A 23,641-nucleotide genomic window follows, 5' to 3' on the forward strand; every position below is an offset into this window, starting at 1 on the left:
CCATGTCTCCACTAATTGGTTGCAATCTTATTTGAAAAACACTTTCTTAGTTCAATCTTCCTCTCAATGAAAAAATCTCCTCTACAATATCCTGCTATGTTTATCTAATCATAGCAGGATATGCCTAATCAAAGACCATTGTAAGGTAGTGTACAGCCATTTCAGTCAGCCCACTCCAGCATGGAACATCAATTATCATAAGAAAGTACTTCCTTATTCTAAGATGATCTTTGTTTTTCTATAGCTCCCATTCCTTTTTACAATTTCAACATTTATTTTAGACACAGGGGGTACATTTGCAGATGTGTACATAGGAATATTGTGTGATGCTAAGGTATGGAGTACGGATCCTGCCACCTAGTTTGTGAATATTGTATTCAATAGGTAGTATTTTAATCCATGCCCCTCACCCCCTGGTACTATCCCCTAGAGCTACGTAAAATAATTCTGTCCCTTTTTACAACGGTTCTTTTTTTATGTACAATGGTTCTTTAATTATTGAAAGGCCTTTATTATGTCCCCTTCTCATCTCTTCATCAGGTGAAACTCTGATATTGTTTCCAGAACTCTCACAACTTTGGTTTTCCACTCGTAGGCACATTGTAGTTGGTAATGTCTGTCTCTAATTGGAGTGTTTAGAAATAGACATGGTACACCAAATAAATGACCAGAACAGAATGAAAAAAAAAAAACCAAAACTTTTGCTTCTTGTTTTAGAGCATTCTTTTCTTTCTTTCTTTCTTTCTTTCTTTCTTTTTCTTTTTCTTTCTTTTTTTCTTTCCTTTCTTCTTCTTTCTTCTTTCTTTCTTTCTCTCTCTTTCTGTCTCTCTCTTTCTTCTTTCTTTCTTTCTTTCTTCTTTCTTTTTTTTCTCTTTCTTTTCCTTTCTTTCTCTCTCTCTCTCTCTGTCACCCAGACTGGAGTGCAGTGCTGTGACCTTAGTTCACTGCAGCCTTGACCTCCCAGGCTGAACTGATCCTCCTGCATCAGCCTCCTGAATACCTGGGACTACAAGTGTGTACCACTAAACCCAGCTAATTTTGTTTATTTTTTTGTAGAGACAAGGTCTCACTATGTTGCCCAGGCTGGTCTCAAACTCCTGGGCTCAAGTGAATCTCCCTCCTCAGCCTCCCAAAGTGTTGGGATTACAGGCGTGAGCACATGGCCTGGAGCATTATTTTCTACCAATGCTGCTTGAGTTTGCATTAATATATTTAGCCATTCCTCTATCCTTTCAACAAATTTTTTTTTTAATTGAGAAGCACTGGAAGAATATAATAGAGTGAATAGAGTCTTTCCTCAACTCAGGTTGAGGCCAAACCAAAACAGCTCTTCTGCCAAGTCAAGTCTCCTTCATCTTTACCTCTTTGAATTTTGCATATAATCCCATTAAATTTCATATCAATTCAGGTGGTCCCTAGAACATGTATTAAATGCTTACTGTGCCTCTAGCCCTATGTTAGTCATTCTGGAGACTATAAAAACATCCAATTGACTTGGGAGCTAGGTCCTTAGGAATGAAAATCGTAGAAAAAAAATCTAAGTGATACTTGACCAGAGGTCGAGATAGCATGGCAGAAACCATAAACATATACCATGTTTTCAAATGTCTTTTTGTGGGGTTTCCTGGCCCCCACCTCAACTTTCTTGATTATTTATTTAGTTGCCCTTCTCTAGACTTTGGCCGGCTTTGTTGCATCTTTCTTGGGGCCTGCTTGGGCCTGCCCAAATAAGTCCAGTGGGGCTGGAACTTCCAGAACGATCACCATGGACTCAAATTGCTGGCCTCAAGCAATCCTCCCACCTTCACCTGGCAAAGTGATGGGATTACCGGTGTGAGCCACCTCACCAGCTGGATCACCATGGACATTAAGCATTGTGTTTATGGCAATCAGACCCTCATGGAAGCCCTCACAGAGTCAGTGAAACTCTTCACTGAGATGGGAACACATCTGGTTTGCACAAATTATAGCAAAGGAAGTCACTGTGGCTGAAATTAAATGAGAAAAAGGGAGAGCGGTAGGAAATGAGCTTAGGTGGATAATCAGAGGCCAGATCCTGTAGGGCCCTGTAGGTCATGGTAAAAAGTTTGGATTTATTTTACCTGTTATAGGAGACTATTGGAAGATTTTGAGGAGCAGTGTGATAAGATCATACTTAAAGTTTTAAAGGATTACTCTCTTTGCCATATGGAGAATAGACTATAAGTTGGGTCAGAGTGGAAGAAAGGAAATTAGTTAGGAGGCTATTCTAATAGTCCGGAGGAGAGATGATTGTGGCTTGGACTAGGGTGGGAGCAATGGAGGTGGAAAGAAGAGGCTGGATTCACAATGTGTTTTGCAAAGATAGCAAACAAGCCCTGATGATGGACATCTCCACCTGATGGTCCTGAAGACATTTTCAGATTAAACTTTTCCCAACCAAATCTATATTATATACCTTGTAAAGCCTGGGTTTCCTTCTACATTCTATCAGTAAACCATCTAACCTCCAAGCTAAAGGGTTTGGTTTTACTTTTCCCTCACTTCCTCATTCTGCCATATTTTTTTCTAATATGGTAATGCCTTTAGAATCTGTCCTCTCATCTTCTTTTCATTCTCATTACCATTGCCCTCCCTTGGTCAGGCTCCATCATTGTTTTGTCTAGACTATCTTGCTTCCTAACTGACCTCCCTGCTTCATCTCTCTCTTCAATTTATCCTCCAGTGATTCTTCCAAAATGCAAACTTAATCAAGTTACTTCATTCTTTAAAATCTTCGGATAGTTCCCTAATACCTACAGGAAAAAAAAATCCAAACTCTATGTATGATATTCAGAGTGCTTATGATCTTGGCTATACTCTCCTGTGATTAGGTCATGCTGGGCTACTCACTAGTCACTGAATAAGCCACTTTCATGTCTTATGCCTTTGGTTATGCTTTTGTTTCTGCTTAAATTACCTTATTCATCTACAAGATCCAGAGCAGATGTCATGTCTTCTGTGAAGTCTTTCCTAACCCTTTCCTGCCCCCACAGAAGTGCTTCTTTGGATGTCCTCCCAAAGCCATTTCCTCATATCTTTGCTATAGAGCTTAATTGCAGTAGGGTGAGTTGACTATGTGTCTCTCTTCCCCTGTTACTTGAGTGTTTCTCGAGGACAAAGTCCATGCCTTATTAATTTTTCTAGCCCTCTTGGCAGCCAGCAAATTGTTCTATACATGACAGACTAAAGACATGTTTTCTTAATAACTGAAGCTTAGGCTTGACCATAGTGACAACCAGATTGCTGGTCAAAGATATCAGAAGTTCAGGTAAAAATGGCTACCAGCACTATCTTTATAGCACTGTAGAATTCTAGAGCTGAAATTTTTCTAAAAATCACTGAGTACCTTGCTAAGCCAATTTGGATATATGCTTTTCAATCCTCTTTTTAAATGCTACTTAGTCTGCCTTTGATGCCCACATCAATAACTTCCCCCAAATAATCCCTAACAGTCAAGGCCTTCTAAGATTAAAATCTCACCCATAGTCATGTATGCTCATTCCCTATTACATTATCCTCTTTTGACACGTAAAACAATTTTTTTTTTTTTTTTTTTGAGACAGAGTCTTGCTCTGTCGCCCAGGCTGGAGTGCAGTGGCCGGATCTCAGCTCACTGCAAGCTCCACCTCCTGGGTTTACGCCATTCTCCTGCCTCAGCCTCCCGAGTAGCTGGGACTACAGGCACCTGCCACCTCGCCTGGCTAGTTTTTTGTATTTTTTAGTAGAGATGGGGTTTCACCGTGTTAGCCAGGATGGTCTCGATCTCCTGACCTCGTGATCCACCCGTCTCGGCCTCCCAAAGTGCTGGGATTACAGGCTTGAGCCACCGCGCCCGGCAACAATTTTTAAACATTGTAATGAAATACATTGTTAAGGACTTTATTTCAGTAGACATTTCCTAGTTGGTTATCCAAAGAATTAAAAAATAGTAAATAATTTGATACACAGAAATATATAAAAATAATGTAAAAACACCTGTGTACCTGCCATAAAGCTTAACAAATTAAACATTATGAAATTAGTTAAAGTCTGCTGATCTACCTCTCCCTAAATACATATTCCTCTCTACTCACCAAAAGTAACCACTATACTGAATTTAGTCTTTACTATTCCCTTGCACCTTTTTATACTTTTACTAGAATAAGCATATTTCCTTTATAATGGCTGCATAGCTCTTCAATCTATGAACACACTATGTTTTATTTACCCAATGCCTTTTGAAGGGCTCTTAGATAATTTCCAGTTTTTTTTTTTTTTTTGGCATTATAGAAAACTCCGTAGTGGGTATGCATTTTTGTGCATTTATAAAGAGCTGTTTTGTGTTCTTCATCTTGGCCTAACCAGACCTGAATACAAAGTAGGGGTCCAGAAAGGAGAGACTTCAGACATATTTGTCTTTTGCACTATTTGCAAACAGGCCATTGCTTCCAAAGATAAATTTATAAGCCAAGGGCAAAGGGGTCCATGATTTCTGATCCAAGTGCACTATAATTTGGACTCATTTACTTCATCATTTACTTGAGCTCTTTGATTGCTGATACAGGTTAAAAGGTTTATTCCTTTAGGTAATGATGCATTTCTAGGAGAATAAATAGCAGTGCTTGAAGCAGGCCCTTTAAATGCACGTGGGGCCGAATAGGAACAGCTCCAGTCTTCAACTCCCAGCGCGAGCGACACAGAAGACCGGTGATTTCTGCATTTTCAACTGAGGTACTGGGGTCATCTCTCTAGGGAGTGCCGGACAATCGGTGCTGGTCAGCTGCTGCAGCCTGACCAGCGTGAGCTGAAGCAGGGCGAGGCATCGCCTCACCTGGAAGCGCAAGGGGGAAGGAAATCCCTTTTCCTAGCGAGGGGAACTGAGACACACAACACCTGGAAAATCGGGTAACTCCCACCCCAATACTGCGCTTTAAGGAAACAGGCACACCAGGAGAATATATCCCACACCTGGCCGGGAGGGTCCCACGCCCACGGAGCCTCCCTCACTGCTAACACAGCCGTCTGCGGCGATCTATCCGCAAGGCAGCAGCGAGGCTGGGGGAGGGGCGCCCGCCATTGCTGAGGCTTAAGTAGGTAAACAAAGCCACTGGGAAGCTCGAACTGGGTGGAGCTCACAGCAGCTCAAGGAAGCCTGCCTGTTCTGTAGACTCTACCTCTGCGGACAGCGCACAGCTGCAGTCCATTAGGGGAAAGAGCGGGGCCGTGGCAGACGCGAACGACTCTGTCTGACAGCTTTGGGGAGAGCGTGGATCTCCTAACGCGGAGGTGAGATCTGAGAACGGACAGACTGCCTGCTCAGGTGGGTCCCTGACCCCTGAGTAGCCTAGCTGGGAGACATCCCCCACTAGGGGCAGTCTGACACCCCAAACCTCACAGGGTGGAGTCACCCCTGAGAGGAAACTTCCAAAGAAAGAATCAGACAGGTACACTCGCTGTTCAGCAATATTCTATCTTCGGTAACCTCTGCTGCTGATACCCAGGCAAACAGGGTCTGGAGTGGACCTCAAGCAATCTCCAGCAGACCAACAGACAGTCCTTCTGACTGTCAGAAGGAAAACTATCAAACAGGAAGGACACCTATACCAAAACCCCATCAGTACGTCACCATCATCAAAGACCAGAGACAGATAAAACCACAAAGATGGGGAAGAAGCAGGGCAGAAAAGCTGGAAATTCAAAAAATAAGAGCGCATCTCCTCCTGCAAAGGAGCGCAGCCCATCGCCAGCAACGGATCAAAGCTGGTCAGAGAATGACTTTGACGAGATGAGAGAAGAAGGCTTCAGTCCATCAAACCTCTCAGAGCTAAAGAGGAATTACGTACCCAGCGCAAAGAAACTAAAAATCTTGAAAAAAAAGTGGAAGAATTGACAGCTAGACTAATTAATGCAGAGAAGATCATAAACGAAATGACAGAGATGAAAACCATGACACGAGAAATACGTGACAAATGCACAAGCTTCAGTAACCGACTCGATCAACTGGAAGAAAGAGTATCAGCGATTGAGGATCAAATGAATGAAATGAAGCGAGAAGAGAAACCAAAAGAAAAAAGAAGAAAAAGAAATGAACAAAGCCTGCAAGAAGTATGGGATTATGTAAAAAGACCAAATCTACGTCTGATTGGGGTGCCTGAAAATGAGGGGAAAATGGAACCAAGTTGGAAAACACTCTTCAGGATATCATCCAGGAGAACTTCCCCAACCTAGTAGGGCAGGCCAACATTCAAATTCAGGAAATACAGAGAACGCCACAAAGATACTCCTCCAGAAGAGCAACTCCAAGACACATAATTGCCAGATTCACCAAAGTTGAAATGAAGGAAAAAATCTTAAGGGCAGCCAGAGAGAAAGGTCGGGTTACCCACAAGGGAAGCCCATCAGAATAACAGCAGACCTCTCGGCAGAAACTCTACAAGCCAGAAGAGAGTGGGGGCCAATATTCAACGTTCTTAAAGAAAAGAATTTTCAACCCAGAATTTCATATCCAGCCAAACTAAGTTTCATCAGTGAAGGAGAAATAAAATCCTTTACAGATAAGCAAATGCTTAGAGATTTTGTCACCACCAGGCCTGCCTTACAAGAGACCCTGAAGGAAGCCCTAAACATGGAAAGGAACAACCGGTACCAGCCATTGCAAAAACATGCCAAAATGTAAAGACCATCGAGGCTAGGAAGAAATTGCATCAACTAACGAGCAAAATAACCAGTTAATATCATAATGACAGGATCAAGTTCACACATAACAATATTAACCTTAAATGTCAATGGACTAAATGCTCCAATTAAAAGACACAGACTGGCAAACTGGATAAAGAGTCAAGACCCATCAGTCTGCTGTATTCAGGAGACCCATCTCACATGCAGAGACATACATAGGCTCAAAATAAAGGGATGGAGGAAGATCTACCAAGCAAATGGAGAACAAAAAAAAGCAGGGGTTGCAATCCTAGTCTCTGATAAAACAGACTTTAAACCATCAAAGATCAAAAGAGACAAAGAAGGCCATTACATAATGGTAAAGGGATCAATTCAACAGGAAGAGCTAACTCTCCTAAATATCTATGCACCCAATACAGGAGCACCCAGATTCATAAAGCAAGTCCTTAGAGACCTACAAAGAGACTTAGACTCCCATACAATAATAATGGGAGACTTCAACACTCCACTGTCAACATTAGACAGATCAACGAGACAGAAAGTTAACAAGGATATCCAGGAATTGAACTCATCTCTGCACCAAGCGGACCTAATAGACATCTATAGAACTCTCCACCCCAAATCAACAGAATATACATTCTTCTCAGCACCACATCGCACTTATTCCAAAATTGACCACATAATTGGAAGTAAAGCACTCCTCAGCAAATGTACAAGAACAGAAATTATAACAAACTGTCTCTCAGACCACAGTGCAATCAAACTGGAACTCAGGACTAAGAAACTCAATCAAAACCGCTCAACTACATGGAAACTGAACAACCTGCTCCTGAATGACTACTGGGTACATAACGAAATGAAAGCAGAAATAAAGATGTTCTTCGAAACCAATGAGAACAAAGATACAACATACCAGAATCTCTGGGACACATTTAAAGCAGTGTGTAGAGGGAATTTATAGCACTAAATGCCCACAAGAGAAAGCAGGAGAGATCTAAAATGGACACTCTAACATCACAATTAAAAGAACTAGAGAGGCAAGAGCAAACACATTCAAAAGCTAGCAGAAGGCAAGAAATAACTAAGATCAGAGCAGAACTGAAGGAGATAGAGACACAAAAAACCCTCCAAAAAATCAATGAATCCAGGAGTTGGTTTTTTGAAAAGATCAACAAAATTGACAGACCGCTAGCAAGACTAATAAAGAAGAAAAGAGAGAGGAATCAAATAGTCGCAATAAAAAATGATAAAGGGGATATCACCACCGACCCCACAGAAATACAAACAACCATCAGAGAATACTATAAATGCCTCTACGCAAATCAACTAGAAAATCTAGAAGAAATGGATAATTTCCTGGACACTTACACTCTCCCAAGACTAAACCAGGAAGAAGTTGAATCCCTGAATAGACCAATAGCAGGCTCTGAAATTGAGGCAACAATTAATAGCCTACCCACCAAAAAAAGTCCAGGACCAGATGGATTCACAGCTGAATTCTACCAGAGGTACAAGGAGGAGCTGGTACCATTCCTTCTGAAACTATTTCAATCAATAGAAAAAGAGGGAATCCTCCCCAACTCTTTTTATGAGGCCAACATCATCCTGATACCAAAGCCTGGCAGAGACACAACAAAAAAAGAGAATTTTAGACCAATATCCCTGATGAACATCGATGCAAAATTCTCAATAAAATACTGGCAAACCGGATTCAGCAGCACATCAAAAAGCTTATCCACCATGATCAAGTGGGCTTCATCCCTGGGATGCAAGGCTGGTTCAACATTCGCAAATCAATAAACGTAATCCAGCATATAAACAGAACCAAAGACAAGAACCACATGATTATCTCAATAGATGCAGAAAAGGCTTTTGACAAAATTCAACAGCCCTTTATGCTAAAAACGCTCAATAAATTCGGTATTGATGGAACGTACCTCAAAATAATAAGAGCTATTTATGACAAACCCACAGCTAATATCATACTGAATGGGCAAAAACTGGAAAAATTCCCTTTGAAAACTGGCACAAGACAGGGATGCCCTCTCTCACCACTCCTATTCAACATAGTGTTGGAAGTTCTGGCTAGGGCAATCAGGCAAGAGAAAGAAATCAAGGGTATCCAGTTAGGAAAAGAAGAAGTCAAATTGTCCCTGTTTGCAGATGACATGATTGTATATTTAGAAAACCCCATTGTCTCAGCCCAAAATCTCCTTAAGCTGATAAGCAACTTCAGCAAAGTCTCAGGATACAAAATTAATGTGCAAAAATCACAAGCATTCTTATACACCAGTAACAGACAAGCAGAGAGCCAAATCAGGAATGAACTTCCATTCACAATTGCTTCAAAGAGAATAAAATACCTAGGAATCCAGCTTACAAGGGATGTAAAGGACCTCTTCAAGGAGAACTACAAACCACTGCTCAGTGAAATCAAAGAGGACACAAACAAATGGAAGAACATACCATGCTCATGGATAGGAAGAATCAATATCGTGAAAATGGCCATACTGCCCAAGGTTATTTATAGATTCAATGCCATCCCCATCAAGCTACCAATGAGTTTCTTCACAGAATTGGAAAAAACGGCTTTAAAGTTCATATGGAACCAAAAAAGAGCCCGCATTGCCAAGACAATCCTAAGTCAAAAGGACAAAGCTGGAGGCGTCACGCTACCTGACTTCAAACTATACTACAAGGCTACAGTAACCAAAACAGCATGTTACTGGTACCACAACAGAGATATAGACCAATGGAACAGAACAGAGTCCTCAGAAATAATACCACACATCTACAGCCATCTGATCTTTGACAAACCTGACAAAAACAAGAAATGGGGAAAGGATTCCCTATTTAATAAATGGTGCTGGGAAAATTGGCTAGCCATAAGTAGAAAGCTGAAACTGGATCCTTTCCTTACCCCTTATACGAAAATTAATTCAAGATGGATCAGAGACTTAAATGTTAGACCTAATACCATAAAAACCCTAGAAGAAAATCTAGGTAGTACCATTCAGGACATAGGCATGGGCAAGGACTTCATGTCTAAAACACCAAAAGCAACGGCAGCAAAAGCAAAAATTGACACATGGGATCTAATTAAACTAAAGAGCTTTTGCACAGCAAAAGAAACTACCATCAGAGTGAACAGGCAACCTACAGAATGGGAGAAAATTTTTGCAACCTACTCATCTGACAAAGGCTAATATCCAGAATCTACAAAGAACTCAAACAAATATACAAGAAAAAAACAAACAACCCCATCAAAAAGTGGGCAAAGGATATGAACAGACATTTCTCAAAAGAAGACATCCATACAGCCAACAGACACATGAAAAAATGCTCATCATCACTGGCCATCAGAGAAATGCAAATCAAAACCACAATGAGATACCATCTCACACCAGTTAGAATGGCAATCATTAAGAAGTCAGGAAACAACAGGTGTTGGAGAGGATGTGGAGAAATAGGAACACTTTTACACTGTTGGTGGGATTGTAAACTAGTTCAACCATTATGGAAAACAGTATGGCGATTCCTCAAGGATCTAGAACTAGATGTACCATATGACCCAGCCATCCCACTACTGGGTATATACCCAAAGGATTATAAATTACTCTACTACAAAGACACATGCACACGTATGTTTATTGCGGCACTATTCACAATAGCAAAGACTTGGAATCAACCCAAATGTCCATCTGTGACAGACTGGATTAAGAAAATGTGGCACATATACACCATGGAATACTATGCAGCCATAAAAAAGGATGAGTTTGCGTCCTTTGTAGGGACATGGATGCAGCTGGAATCCATCATTCTTAGCAAACTATCACAAGAAGAGAAAACCAAACACCGCATGTTCTCACTCATAGGTGGGAACTGAACAATGAGATCACTGGACTCGGGAAGGGGAACATCACACACTGGGGCCTATCATGGGGAGGGGGAGGAGGGAGGGATTGCATTGGGGAGTTATACATGATATAAACGTCATGCACATGTACCCTAGAACTTAAAGTATAATAAAAAAAAAAAAAAGAAAAAAAAAAAATAAATGCACGTGGTGTACATGTGGCAGATATTAATGAATGCATTAAATGACAAGTCAGTTAGTGGCAGAAATGATTGGACTCTTTTTGATGACTGAATTCTCAAAGAGATTAGATGGGGGAAAAGAAAGGACTCATAAGTAAGAGAAATTAAGCTGAAATGTTTATCTTTCCAACTGGTATTAAGTGTCAGTATAACATTCAGACCATAACGAAGAAAAAAACTAGCATTTCCTCTTTTTTTCTTTCTTTCCTTTTTTTTTTTTTTTTTGCACTCTGCCTTGGCTGAAATAAAGAAGGTAATAAAAGGGAGTGAATCTTAGCTCTATCATCTGGGAGAAAATAAACAATTTATGGGCAGGATGTGTAATAACAAGTTCATTTTTCTCCAACCCACCATGATTCATTTCTTTCATCCCACAGAGCACCATTTTGTACCTAAAAAGGAACAAACAAGGCTTATAAAGAAAGGCCATGAGAAATTCTCAAGCACTGCTAGATAATTAGCAACGGAAATCCAAAGAAGAAATACATAAATGGAGGAGGAACAGATTAATCCAAAATGGCAGATATGGTAGAGCCTTAGCATTAATGGATTCAACAGTTATGCTCTAACTATTTGTTTTTGCTCTAACATCATGAAGGTCAAATATATGAAGAAATTTGTCTTTTTGTTGATGTGAAAATTTGAATCTTGGGCCCTGTGAGTCTGGTACACAGAAGCCTACCACTTAGACCTTGTGTCTCTTTGCAATGGTTTTGTTCACTCCTAGTCATTGTGCATATAGTAGCTCTCTAGTGATAAAACTATTCTTTATGTAAGTTCAAAGTAACTATATAGTGCAGTGCTTAAGAGCATGTAGTCAGACTGCTTGGGTTTGAATCCCACTTTCTAAGTACATAAATTATCTAGTGTCTATGTATCTCAATTTTCTCATCCATAAAATGGGATAATTTTTTAAGTGTATACTTCAAAGGTTTTTTGGGAGAAATTAAATGGGTTAATTTATACTTAGAACAATCCCTGAAGCACAGGAAGCGGGAAAAACATTACATATCTTTATAATAAAGAAAGTATAATTTGTTTTACTGACAGAATTTATTTTAATGGTATTATAAATTACTTCAGTTCCATATTTACAGAATCATTACTTCATTTTATGGGAGAAATCACATGCTTAAGTATTATTTGTATATTTTGGATCTCCAGACATATGCCTGGTGGATGACCATGGCCTACCATCAACAAAAATTACTATCATTTGAAATTGTATATTAAAATTGTGTTGGTGGGGGAGAATGGGCGGGATGGCAACTTTTCCTTTTACATTTAAGTTTTGTAGTTAAGTTGAAGCTTATACATTAAAATCCTCATTAACCAGAACACTGCTACTGGGGAAACTTGATGAATAAAATTTTCTGCTTTCCTATGAGATAAAATAGGATATCCACTTGGTCAATAGTGTATCCACTTGGAGTCAGTAGAATAACAGAATTTTAGACATAGAAGGCACCTTAAAAACCATTTCGTTCAGCCTCTCACCCGATGAAGTGATAGCTTCTTGCTTAAATGCTTCTGGCGAAGAGGCACTCCCTAGGTCAGAGGAGGCTTAGGAAGTAGCTTATTCCATGGTGGGACAATTCAAGTTGATAGAAAGTTCCTTTGGTTTGGCTGATATTCTTAATGAAAGCCTCTCCTCTCCAATCCTACTTCTGCCTCTTGCATGAATTGAGCAGTCTCTCGTCTCTGTTTCCATTTCTCCATTGTAGGGAGTACCGATTATTTTGCTTTGCAGTGGTTATCCCCAGCCAAATCTGAGCTCTTTGAGAGTAGGGGTCATGTCTTTTTTTGTCACTGCACCACAGGTGTCTAGCATGATGCCTGGCACACAGTAAACTCTCACTGTGTGTCGGTGGAATGAGTGAATATTAAAATTGAAGTGTCACCTACTGGTCCTAATCTTTCCCTTTGTAGCAATACAGAATCAATATGCTCTCTTCCTGACACAATGTACAGCGTGGAATCTACTGCCACAGTGTCACCTGTTAATTGCCTTTTTTGCAGGCTAAACATTTTAAGGGCCTTCGTTTGTTACTTTTGTGACACAAATTCCAGTCAACTCCCCTTTTCTGGTCACAATCTTCTAGATACCTTTTCATTTCTTAGTCCCTCCTAAAATGTGGCCCCCCAAATTGAGCACAATATGCTGGATATAGTGACATTAACATAAAGGACAATGGAACCATCTCTTTTCGTGGTCTCAACATGAGCATAATTCTTCAATTTGACAGGATTCAACATCCACTTTCCCATATGTTAATAGCCCAGAATTAACTTAATTAACAAAATGGACTAATAAATTAGAAGCATGATTATCAACAGAAGCATAATATGCTATTCATTTATGCTATTATTTACTGTCAGAATGCAGAAAAGTATTACATAATTTGCAAAGACAGTATTGGTGTTTGTAATATCTTTATTCCCCAACATGTAATGAAGGAGAGGCCGGGGAAGATAGTTTTAGGCACTCTGTATTCCAGTGTTCCTCAAAGGAAAATGGGCCAGCTTTATGCATGTAATTATTTTTTTGAACACTGTTGCCACCATGCCTATTTTGTCCATTTCCATCACTGTATGTACAGGACTAGCCTTGTACATACATGTCAAAGGGGCTAGATTTGACTTTGGGGTGCCCATTGTCTACCACTTTCTCCCTGTTCACTGTCTGCCTCCCTCAGAGATACAACCTGTACCCCTTTTCTGGTATCAACAGTCATGGTCCTCATAGAGGTGTTCACAAATAGAATAACGGCTTCTGTTACCCCTGAGCAAGGGGTCATTTTGATTTGAATAGGGGGTTTGTACCCCCAAAAGGAGAGTGGGCTTCTTGGTATTATAAAAGGTGCCTTTCAGGGGCTGGAGAAGGCTGCCTTGTGTATGAGACACTAAGAAAGGGAAATATGCAAGAGTTTCAAACAAAAATGACTTTTCCTCACTCTTTTGCTTTCTCTAAGTTTATTGTGGACTACTTCTTGCTTGACAATTTGTTCCATTTTTTTCCTTTAGATTGTACCTTAAGATAATATAATTACAAACTACAATCTGCTTTTTCTTCTGAATTATTTAGCGTCCTCTGTAATTTCTGCTTTTAATAAGGCTCAGGTGTCTGGGTGGTAAAAATTCAAAAGGGTGGCTTTGGGCCTCCATCTGCCTGAACGGAACACTTACAGCAGGACCCCTGTGTGCCTTCTGTGCCTTCTCTAACATTCAGGAGCAAATGTTGCCTCACAGAATTGACTAAGTACTAGGATATGGACAGGTGATCCTTATAAGACAAGGTGCTAGAAGGAAAGAAGGCCAGTGATGCCACAGCTCTGGAGAGCTCCTGACCTCTCCTTCTTTTCTCCTTTCTTCTTTGCCTCTTCTAATGTTTGATGGATGGGAAGAGGACAATGTGCTTGCATATCCTAATAGAGTGGGTGGGGTAGGACTATAAGGGAGGGGTAAGGTGTGGCTGGGGTGGGCCCATTCTCAAGTTTTTTATGTAGTCACAAGTCTCAGGTCTACAGAAATTAAGTTCTTTAAGTTAAGACTCCAACTGTGGAAATCTCAAGCACTTGGTTTAGACTCACAAAGAGAAGATTTTTGTGGTGAGAAATACCTGCCATACAACTTTTCAAGTACTCCCTTATTTAGAGAGGCCTTAGATTTGTCATTACTAGAAGCAGGAGATAGCCAAATATCTTTAAACTTTATATTTGCATAAAGCTTTCTGGGTGCCAGGGTGATTTAACACACACAGTCTCATTTAAACCCCACAGCAGCCTTGTAAGGTGGGTGCAGTAGCTATTGCTTGTTCACTGCTTACTCCCCAGCACTGAGAACAGTGTGTGTGCCCAGTAGTGCCCCATAAATATATATTGAATGAAAGAATGAATTCCCATTTTATAAAAGATGGAATTGAGGGTAAGGGAGGGTAAGTGCAGTGGCAATGCCAAGAGGTGTCATAGTGGGCTTTAGCCTACTCCTCATTTCCATGAATCTACCCCCTGGGTATAAGTCAAGCCTGAAAAAAGCTGTGTGCTTGCTAAGCAAGCAGTTTCCAAATAAGGCCCAACCAGAATTCCACCTTGAAGAGTCTCCAATATAGAAATTCAAAGACTTGTCATTGACTCAACTACTTATCCTAGGTCACACAGCTTATAAGGAATGAGGCTGGGACACTATCTAAGTCAACTGGAAAGGTTTCAGATAGATCTTACCCCATAATAACCCCAGCCTCTTTTACTTGCTGTAGCACTGACAATATCCTTTTTGATGAAAGAGGGCAACTCACCTCTAAAAACATTTTTTGCTTCTTGTCCAAGCTTTTTTTGAAGTTAGGGTAAATTCTAAATTAACTCCAAATCCCCTCTCACTAAGACACTGGAATAAGTGAACATTCATGTCACTCACTGTAACCCTGCTATAGGCCCTTAGTGTCCACGCTTCACCATGTAGAGTGATCAGAGCAATTTGAGGCAAAAGAAGAAAAACACATCTGGGTTGCCAAATGCATCGGACACATTTTTTTCTTCCACATATGTTTTGAAGAAGTCAATAGCTCTAATAAAGTGCATTTGGAAAAAGGATTTTTACAATTTTCCCCCTAAAGTAAAGGAAATGGTTTCCATTTTGATTTGGAGCAAGGCACACAACAAATGATATCATTTCTAAGCATGGCCAAAGCCCCAATTTCACTTTCTTTCCTTCACTTAGGTTTGCACATTTTTAACATTCAGACAAGTACTGCTTGTCCGTGTCCTTTTGCTTCAGACAATCAGCAGCTGTCATGAGACTGTGTATTGGTGAACACAGGAGAAGAAGGGAAAGAAATTCTGGTTTCTATTCTTAGTTTTTCTAGTTGTGTGTTATGAGCCTGACTGAGTTATTTTGAGGGCTGGGCTTTTAGATAACTTCATTGGAGTTGGAGGTCACCTTTTGCCTAGACATTGAGTTTTGCCCTCAAATGTCAAGTGCCTTTCCAAATGACTTTGCTTAACAGTTTCAAACTGTTCACAAGTCCAGGGACAGTTTCCTTCCACTTCAAGGACAGCTATTTCTGATGTCTCCTTTCCAAAAGTGCAGGTGACAATCAGCTAAGTTTCCTGAGACCTTTCTAGTGTCCCTCTTTGGCATGCAAGGTCAGATTACTATTCTGATTAATCTTCTGCTTCTCTTGCTGAGCCAGACTAAGCATATTCCATGGGTTGAAAATAGTGCCAGTGGCCATGTGACTTTGAAAGCTACAGTCAACACATTCTTTCAGAAAATGTTTCTAAGGTATCATTGCTCTATTCTGGAGAAGGGAGGAAGGGAAACAGTACCCTCTACCCCTGTGTCTCTTGGTAAGCAACAACTTGCCTCTCAGGAGACATTTGGCAACAACTTTTCATTGTCACAACTTGGGGAGAGGAGTGCTACCGGTATCTAGTGGGTAGAAGCCAGCGGTGCTGTTAAACGTCTTACAATGCACAGGACAGCCTCCACCACAAGTAATTATCTGGCCCCAAATGTCAATGGTACCAAGGTTGAGAAACTCTGCTATATGGACTTTGACTAAGTCATCATTAAGTAGGAAAACCCATCATATCTAATGTTTAATTGAATACATACTTTTTGTTCCAGGTCCATTTCAAGGGTTTTACATGTGTTAACTCATGTAAGTCTCACAACAACTCTATGAAATAGATTATACTATTATATATTATGCCATTTAAACATGCAGAAACGGACGCACAGAGGGGTTAAGTAGTTTGCCTAATGCCACACAGCTGGTATGTGGTGGCTCTGGGAACTCATTCATTCAGGCTCCAAAGTCTGCTCTCAAACAGTACACTATTCCTAGATATGTTAAGCCATATATAGGGTTGAGATGACTTCACAGAAATTCTGCTTTCTGATTGAAATGATGCTTATACTTTAGCATCATTTCAAGGGGCATGATATTTCTATTATTCCCTCCCTGAAATGTAGGATTGGAGACTAAGGTGTCTTACCTTTAGTCCACATGAAAACCCCACCTTTTAAACCAGAAGTTGACAAATTATTTTTTTCTCCTTATTTTGAGAATGAAAATACATAAGAAGTATAACGTTATGTATTGAACTTATATGGCTGCTATAAGCCAAGACTGTGAGTTAACTTTAATTTTCACAGATGCTCCTCATTTTTCACTCCCCTACCTGGGCAGTACCACCTCTTTCATTTGCCTTATCAGGTAAAAGACGCCCTCTCCACCCCATTCTGTGCTCAGAAAAGAATCGGAAACATTCACACTGAGGTATAAATGATGAACAATATGCAAAAGTGTGACCTCCTCACAGGATCAAACCACAGCTAAAGGAATGATAGCCTAATGGTGGACACATTAATTGGGTAAGGAGGAGAAGCGTGTGTGTGTGTGTGTGTGTATGTGTGTGTTGAAAACCTGACTTTGCTATGTAACCTCACCTTTAGATTGCAGAATCTATTTTCAAGACAGAGAATGGGTCACAAAGAAAGTGTGTCTGCCACACCCTTTTACTACTAACTAGAGCAAAACCTCAAATTCCCTGACTCTCAATCAAGGATTGCTTCTAGGACTGCTATCACTATTGAACACTCCAAGGTCACTTCCCTCAGCCTTCTAGAGTTATATTTTTCAGTGAAACAGCATCTCCAGCAATCCAAAGTCAATTACCATTGACCAATTGGATTAACTGTATTTTTATTTTCTATTACTAAGATATTTAAAAGAGAAGTTCAATACTATTGTTATTCTTGAATCAATTAATCGTAATGTGGAGGCCAAACCTGACAATACGGGTCCTAGGAAATGAGAGGGAAAATGTTCTTCTATTAAGAAGAAAAATATCTCCTGAAATTGCAATGTTTTCAGTTTCCACTATGGCTGGTAATTCCAGGTCCCCAGGGAATTATTTTCATACTAAGGGAGAACAAAGAATGAAGAAAAGAAGAAACAATTTGCTCAGGGTTATCCAGAAGAGCCCAAATTTTCCATTTAGTGTTTTTTTGGGGGAAGTGTTAGTTTCCTAAAAGGTGAGCTGGAACTAACCTGAAGAGAAGTTCTGTTAAAAGCTTGTCAGTAGGAAATACTATATACCTGGGAAGCTACTGATGCCTGCTTCTGTGATTCTGGTTTAATTGGCCTGAGGTGGGGCCAACATTGTAAATAACACTTCCTAAGTGATTCTAATATTCAACATGTGTTTATAATAATCAACAATTGTCGTACAGCTGCAACAACTAGCTACCGATTAGTGCATAAATACTGACAATGAGAGGGCTACCATTTATTAAGCACTTACATGCAACAGGAATGGTGCTTCATGCATTATATACATGATTGCTAATCTTTAAAACAACCTTATGAAACCAATATTATCTCCATTTTACTGAGAAGTTAACTAATACTTCTAGAAGTTATTTTACTTCTCCAAGGTGATACAGCTGGTTAAATTTTTAGCTCTGACCTCGCTAAAGTTTAGATTCATTTATCCATCTACCTAACTGATATCTCCACTTAGATATCTCATCAGTATCTCCAACTTAGCATGGCCAAAATGGATCTCTTGATTCTCCCCCACCTCTGCTTGCTACTCCTCTAGTGTCCTCTATCGGAGAAAATGGCAGCACCTTCCCATTTGTCCAGTTGCTCAGGTCAAAATCGTTTTAGTCATCCTTGACTCCTCTCTTTGGCTTCACACTCCACACCTTGTCAGCTCAATCTATACTCAAAATGTAACCACTTCTCCCTACCCTCCTCCTAATTCAAGCTAATCATTTTTCACCTGAAATATTGCAATTGCTTCTTTTTGAAATTGAATTAAATTTTTTTTTTTGTTTTTTTAGAGATAGGTCTCTCTCTGTTGCCCAGGCTGGTGTGCACTTGTGTGATCCTAGCTTACTGCAGCCTCGAACTCCTAGGCTCAGGGATCCTCCCCCCTCAACCTCCCGAATAGCTGGTACTACAAGCATGTGCCACCTCATCCAATTAATTTTTTAACAATTTCTTTGTAGAGATGGAGATCTCACTATTTTGCTGAGGCTGGTCTTGAACTCTTGGGCTCAAATGTTCCTCATGCCTTGGCCTCCCAAAGTGCTGGAATTACTGGCATAAGCCACCATGCCTGGCCTACAATCACTTCTTAAGTAGTCTGTCTCCCTGCTTCTCAACTTTTGCCCTGACATAGCAGTCTGATTGATCCTTTTGCACATAGATTAGATCATGTTATTCCTCTGCTCAAAGTCCTTTAAGTGACTTTCTGTCACACAGAATATAATCCAGAATTTTTACCACGGTTTGTCTTCTTCACTGCTCTCATCTCTTACCACTCTTTCCCTCACTTATTTCACTCTAGCACATGGACCTTCTTCCTCAAACCTACCAAGTGTATTCCCATGTCACGGCCTTTGCTAACGCTATTCCATCTGGAATGCTTTTTTCTTCACCCAACTCCACCTCACACTTTCATGGCCTGCTCCTTCCTTTCATTCAAGTGTCTGATCAAATGTCAGAAAGGCCTTCCACAATCAGCTAAGATGAAATAGCACCTCCACACCAACGTTTTGTCTCCTCACCTGCTTTTTTTCTTCATTGCACTTAACACCAACGGAAACATATATGTTATTTACAGAATTTGTTTAATTTTGTCTCACCCACTACAGTGATCACAAGGACTTTGTTTGGTTTTGAGCCCTTACAACAATGGCTGTCATATAGCATGTACTTAATAAATATTAACTGAATGAATAAATGTGTAGCTGAGATTTAAACCCAGCTCATTTGATACCAAAGTCTATATTCTCCTTCTTCTCTCTCTTCCAGAGCTTAGAGAGGTAAAGTGATAATTCCAAGTTTGCACAGATGCAGGGGGACAGAATTAGTATTCAAATCCAGGTGTGCTGGCTTTCAAACCCTGTTTTTTTCTACTACTCTGCACTGCCTCCCAGTGGAAAGATTGTTAGTAGCTACACTGACCAAAATGTCAGTGAATGGAGTGAAGTTTACTTCTTCGACCTGTTGTTTTGACATGATTTTATATAGCCTTGATCTTCCTCCTTGGTTCAGCTTTGAAGGCTGTGCAACATGCTCTGAGGTAAAAGGCACCAATATGATAACTCACTAGCTTGTCACAGGCCCTAAATGCTACCATTAGAGATCATGCCTTCTGTTTGACTTGGTCAAGTTACTTAAATTTCTCTAAGACTCTAGTAATTATTGCTGAAATGGAGATAGACTACTAAATGAGATAATTCATGTAAAGCACCCGTAACAGTTTTCGGCAAGTAGTAAGTCCTCAATAAAGTAGATTATGCACTCATGGGAAATGGGAAGGTAACATGACCCCACATCCACTGTCTTTGTGTGGTTTCGTTTATTTGAGAATGTGTGCCAGGAAGGAGAATCAAGATAGGTCTTGGGGCAGGCAGGCAGTGTGGAGTGCCACCCTGATAAGTCAGGGGCACGTGAGGGCCTGGGCACATGTGGGTGATAGGAAGTATGGTGTCATATTAAGTGTTGTCAGTCCTACTGAGGCACAGATTATAATTAAAGCTAACTCAACAGATGCTTGGCAGAGAATACCTTACAGTGCCAAATGGGGCCACCAAAATGTTGAATTTCAATGTATTCATATTTCACCTTCTCCGGTGGCTCTCGATTTTGAACAGTTGGGTTTAGATTTAAGTCTTTTCCTCCTCGCTGTGTTAGGAGCGTTCTGGTAAGTATTATTTCTAAAGGTGCTATGCTGATTTAAAAAAAAGTGGCTGGCTGCAGTTTTGTCTGGCAAACACACTGACTGTGAAAGCTGCAGGAAAATTGATTTTCTGGCACTTGCGTGTCCTGGCATAAACTGCACGCCATGGAAGCTCAAGTTACAGAAGCTTCTGATAAGTGCAGCAAGTGAGGTTGACTTCATGAAATGATTAGGTTCCACTAATCTTTACCATTGGGGTGAAGGCAATGGTCTCCATATGCAAAATGGCAGATAAAACTACAAATTTGCTGTTATTTCATTAGAGAAGTAGTCAGCCACTTAATCTGATACCCATATGCAAACACAAATCAGCACACTTATTTAAACCCTCAATCTTCATGCTCAGGCCCTGATCTCAAATTGTCTTTATTCTGCCTTGGCTGGCATGAGTGCTGCAGAGAAGCCACATAGTCACCAATGCTCTGGAAGGGGCCTGTCTGTCCCAAGTTGAAATTTGTAGTTATGTGAAGTTTTCTTTTGGTGTATACAGCAGTTGTTAAGAGTATAGGTCCTAAAGTTATAAAGACCTGGTTTAGGTACTTATTAACTGTGTGACTTTGGGCAAATAATTTAACCTCACTGAGACTCAGTTTTCTCATCTGAAAAATGGGGATGGTAATAGGACCCGCCTTATAGTGTTCTTGAGGTAATGAAATGAGAGATTGCTTATAATGAATTTGACATAGCTCATGACAACATAGTAAGCACTTAGTTTCTCCCCCATTCCATAGTTGTATCAGGAACTGTGGTACCTCCTGTAAGGAATGGAGATGTGGAAGACATGTTCCTTATGCTCAAGAAACTAAAAGAACTAATAGTTGGAAGCAACATCTCATAGAACTTTCTAAAATGTTCTATATCTCTGCTCTCCAATATGGTAGCTTCTAGCCACACATGTCTGTTGAGCACTTGAAATGTGGCTAGTGCTACCGAAATACTGAATTTTAAATTTACTTTTAATTTTAGTTATTTTCAATTTAAATAGTTACATGTGGCTAGTGGGTACCATATTGAACAGTATAGGTCTACAGCTTAAGGAAAAGCAGAGAGGAACTAAAAGGCAGAAAACAGCACCAAGAACCACTTTCCCTACTTTATAATATTTTTCTAGTTTACCCCAATTACGGAGGTGATGACTACATCAAATGGACATCCTGCCTGCACCATTCGGAGGGCTGCTATCATCCGGGTTCAGAGACAGGGGGCTAGGTTGAGGAAGTAACTTCTGCTCTATTCAGAGCTAATATGTAGCTCTGAAATAGCTTCCCTAGCTTGTGCTTATGGAAGCCTCTCTAGAGAAAGGTAAGCTGTGTTATTTGCATGGGCAAGAATTTCTTAGGCACATGCAGAAACTGTTTCCTTTAAATTTATCCTATTTGTGTAAATTGAAAATAAATGAACTCCTGAGTCTAGGTATTCCATGGAAGAATATTCTTGCTGTTCTTAAATAAGAACCATACTTTATTCAAAAGAGCAGATACAAGAAAATATTTGTGAAAAAAGCAAAAGTGCACTCCTTAAGTTTCTACCCAGCCTGATTATCTTTTTCTGGCTCTGAGTTGCCACATTAATTTGTTTAGACCTACTCTGACTCTTATTTCCAAGGGAAGAATTCCAAAATGAGTGAGCAGCCAGGTGACAACACTCACAATTCCTCCAGTTTTTTAAAAAAATAGTTCTCTGTATCAGCTCTGAGAGATGGGTTGAAGAATTGAGTACAATCAAGATTGAAAGTGGTAGAACCTCTAGAGATGCTTTTCTCTAAAAATTCCAAATAACTTTGTCAAGTACTGATTCCAAATGCCTTTGCCTTGCATTTTCAAACTGTGTTACAGTTATATTAAGATCATAACAGTAAATTTGCCTGATCTGAGTCACCAAAGGGGGCATGGGACCAACACTTTTTAGTTGGGCAGATTGAATGTTACAGCCATTTGGCTTGGTTGCTGCCATACAGTAACCAGGGACTTGAGCCAAGCTATACCAAAAGTCCCAACAGAAATAAGTGCTGCCAAATTGCAGATTTGCAGGTCAAACTCCATTAGAAAACAAAATAAGAAACAGACTCATGAGCTGAAGCAAAGTTTTTTTTTCTTTTTGAAGAATCAAGTAGAAAACTAGATTGTTTTATATCCAGACCTGTGTTTTTATTACCACTGTTGAACAGAAACAAAACCAGGAACAAAATCAAAGTCTGAAAACCCTCCAAAGTAAACAAATCGTAACATTATTTCGTTTGACTTGAATTTCTGATACAGCTATCACCTTTATTCAGTAAAGATAGTCAAACTGCAGAAGGAAGCCATGTTGAATCGTAAAGAACTTAGAAGAGAGAAACTGAAAGCCCAGGTTGCATTTTCAGATCTCATGCATTATTTTTTGTTTGTTGGTTTTTTTGTTTTGTTTTGTTTTGTTTTTGAGACAGCTAGAATTACAGGTGTGCACCACAACGCCCGGCTAATTTTTGTATTTTTAGTAGAGATGGGGTTTCACCATGTTGGCCAGGCTGGTCTCAAACTCCTAAGCTCAAGTGATCTGCCAGCCTCGGCCTCCCAAAGTGCTAGAATTACAGGCATGAGCCACTACACCTGGCCCAAATCTCTCTCGTATTTTCTAATACCTGTGAAACCTATGGCCTATGGGATAATTTATTAGCAGACATTGGTTTGAAATACATTTCACAAAGTCCCTGTTTCTGTGCCAGTACCTTATTACCAAAGAAATACGGTAACTTGAAAAACAGGCCCTCTATATCTTGCGCAAGGGCATTATTATTAATATATTTTGTTATTCCAGAAAAGTGGAGTGGACCATTAGTACTTAAAAAAAGTTACGTGGGTTTCCTTTAAGACTCACCTGATTGCCTTCTAGCCCAGCTCTGATCAATCAAATGGCAGACCTTTGACTGCCCACTACTTCCCAACCCTATCCTTACCTGTGTGCCACTAACAGTAGTTAATTCAACAAACTAAGGAATGCTTATTCAGACCTGTACCCATTAGGATAATCAGTAGCCAAGAGTTATCTGTTTTTTTCCTCCATAATTAAATCCTTTTTTTCTATTAACCCAAGATTTTTAAAGTCACTTGCAAGATTTAATTTTCATT

At 40.0% G+C, this 23,641-nt stretch overlaps 1 protein-coding gene across 1 annotated transcript in view; it reads right to left on the bottom strand.

The window, feature by feature from the left end:
• LOC117077858 (glutamate receptor 3-like) overlaps positions 1-23,641 on the bottom strand; it is a 334,953-nt gene that overhangs the window by 27,022 nt on the left and 284,290 nt on the right.

This window comes from Trachypithecus francoisi, unplaced genomic scaffold (assembly GCF_009764315.1).
Source record: "Trachypithecus francoisi isolate TF-2019V2 unplaced genomic scaffold, Tfra_2.0 Lachesis_group6, whole genome shotgun sequence".
Taxonomy (NCBI): Eukaryota; Metazoa; Chordata; class Mammalia; order Primates; family Cercopithecidae; genus Trachypithecus; species Trachypithecus francoisi.